This window comes from Amphibalanus amphitrite, unplaced genomic scaffold, assembly GCF_019059575.1.
Source record: "Amphibalanus amphitrite isolate SeventyFive unplaced genomic scaffold, NRLGWU_Aamphi_draft 000986F_arrow, whole genome shotgun sequence".
Taxonomy (NCBI): Eukaryota; Metazoa; Arthropoda; class Thecostraca; order Balanomorpha; family Balanidae; genus Amphibalanus; species Amphibalanus amphitrite.
This window is the reverse complement of record NW_024882480.1, coordinates 161,857-164,760: the sequence shown is the minus strand read 5'-3', so window position 1 is coordinate 164,760 and position 2,904 is coordinate 161,857.

Sequence of the window (2,904 nt, the reverse complement as noted above, 5' to 3'; positions counted from 1 at the left end):
TACGACTGATTAACAATGTGTTGGGTCGAGTTTTAACCCGCGCGGGGCTGGGGTCTCCAGCCGAACGCGCGGGGCTGGGGGGGGGGGTAAATTTCCCCCCCCTGTTATCTCCCGAACTAACGGTCCGATTTGGAAAATTCAAACGCCAATCGAAAGCTCTCATCACGAACTACTAAAAACATGTACTTAATTTAAAGTTTGAGGTCAAGGTCAAGGTCAGGTCAAGGGTACAAATTGCAAGTTTCTACAGTATCGGCCTTGCACCGTAGTTGCCGAAGAATGGAGTCATGGACTGAGACTGATCGCCCAAAACGTGTTCTTAGGCTACCAAGACAATATTCGTTGCATACAATATCATTCAGAGGTCAAGGTCAAGGTCAGGTCAGGTCAGGTCAGGTCACCAAAAAACAAAATATAGAAAAGGGCATGTGCGACACATGTTTTATGGGTCATTTTACTCATATAATTCAATAGGCACACTCAATAAGTGATATGGACCACCTCTGGATGAATTTCAGGTCGAGGTCAGGTCAAGGTCAGGTCAAGTGAGGTCAAATTTTGAAGTTGGTTGTTAAGGCCTAAAAAGGTGTCTATCTGATGCAGTTTTTCACGGCGAATCGAATGGTGCTATTTTTGTTTCCGTACGAGGTCTAGAACTTCCAAAAAAGTCATTTTTCAAAAATTTTGTGTGTCGTGACGTCATAAAATTTTGAATAACTCCCACATTTTTGAACCGATTCTTCTAAAATTTGGTATGTAGGTGCACATAGACCATTTCTCTGACATATATTCCGGTTTTTTCGATACTCTCAAAATTTTGGATTTTATAATGATTTTCCCAAAAAAGTCAGTTTTTTGAGAAAAAAAATTTAGGCCAAAATCCAAAATTTTCAAAAAAACGAGATAGCCATTTGATAGACAAAGTAAAATTACGTATAACCTTTTTTGTTACGTCTTGATTCCTTTGAAAATGAAGATGTTAGCGGCGTTTGAACTTTTGCCGTTTTTGAGGCGAAAATGACGAACATGACGTCACTAAAACGTCAATTTCTCAAAAAATTTCCGACGGATTTCGCTCAAATTTTCAGGGAACGTGTCAAATTGATGTAAGAAAAGGTACTGAAAGTTTGGCGGCGCTGCGCGCCGCCGTTTTTGAGATATCGCAAAAATTCGCGAGGGGGGGGGGGGTAAAATTTCCCCCCCCCCCAGCCCCGCGCGGGTTAAATCATATTGCCGACTCAAAGTCTCAGTGCCAAGTGCCTCAAAGTTTTCGATGTAAACACCAAACAGTTTGTGTTAGCTGTTAGTTCTTTTGTTTTGATCTACCATGTCGGATGCCTTAGCACGAATGTTTGATCAACGATCATATTAATGTTTAACCCGCGCACCGACTGGGGTCTGCGCCAACTTCGTACCGACGGGGGGGGGGAGGGCGGATGACCGCCCCCCCCCCTGAGATCTCGAGAACGAAGCAAGATAGCGACAAGCGGTAAACGGCAAGGGATACGCACGGACAAGGTCTACAATTTTTACAAAGGTCATTTTCAGGTCAGGTCAAAGATGACGTCACAGGGGTCAAAAAAAGTTAAAATGGCGGCGCTAGGTATAGGGAGAGTTTTTCTCGAATAACTTTCGAACTAGTCAACATAGGAACAAACTAAGGGCATCATCGTGATCCTCTCGTTAATCCGCATCGAAGGATATATATGTTGACCTCGAAAGGTCAAGGTCAAAGGTTGACCTCAGGTCACGTGACCTCGAGGTCATCATGTATATCATTCGATGCGCCTTGACGATCTGAACACAATGAGACCATCCGCGCGGCTGTATCTTGTTCCTGTACGGAGTTATTGTCAAAAAACCGCTGGTGACCTTTGATGACGTCACATGACCTTACATCTACTCAACAGTAAAACAGACCTCAAGGTAAAGAAGGTTGATCATATATGAGGTCATGTATGGTTTATGGGGCCATTCCGACCCGTTTTAGTGGTAAAAACAGGGAGTTGATTTTTCCCCCATTGACTTATAATGGGGGGGGGGGGGTCGAGATATTGACCTGACCTTAGGTCATCGATATCAAAATTCCGAGATATACAAATTGTAGCTACTAATGACCTTTTAACATCCTGCGACTTTCAAAGGCCTCCGACATCTACTGTAACTCTGGCACGGTGACAAAGTTGCAAAAAAGTAACTTGAGGTTGGGTCATTCAAAGTAACCTGGTGACCTTACCTTAAAAGTTAGGAGGTTCAAACTTGCACACCATGTGTAAAATTGATGAGAGAATAGTCGTACCCAATTTCGCGGCGCGTAGCGCCTCGGTTTTCCCGCTATTCGCGAAAAACCTCAGGGGGTGGATATCCGCCCCCCCCCCCGTCGGTGCGCGTATTAACCCTATTCCTGGCGGGCTCCGCCGCACACTGGGCCGATCGCCAGGTCTAGCACGACATGGGTACAAAAATCGAACTTTGTGGATGTGCAATGAAACCTATACCAATTTGTTCAAAAATGATCATACTACATTGCTGTGGTCTTTGTTTTCCAACACAATTGCTATTTCATGGCGAAAACTCAGCTTAAACACGAACTTCGGAATCGTTTGGACCGAACTCGTCCCCCGCACTCTTCGACAACGTATCTTTGATCCACGAAAACAATCACAATTTGAAGAGGAATTCCACATTTATATACATCAAACGATAGCTCCGGGTCTGCAGAACACACATAACCACATGAAAATGGCGAACTCTTACTTGGTTATGATGTATTGGCACCGCAAAGATTTAAAGACGAAAATATAATTTCACATAATTGATGTCACACACAAATAGACTTTTAAAAAAAGTACCGCGGAGTACCGCTTCGAAAATCTCGCTGCATGTCAATGAATCATTGCACTA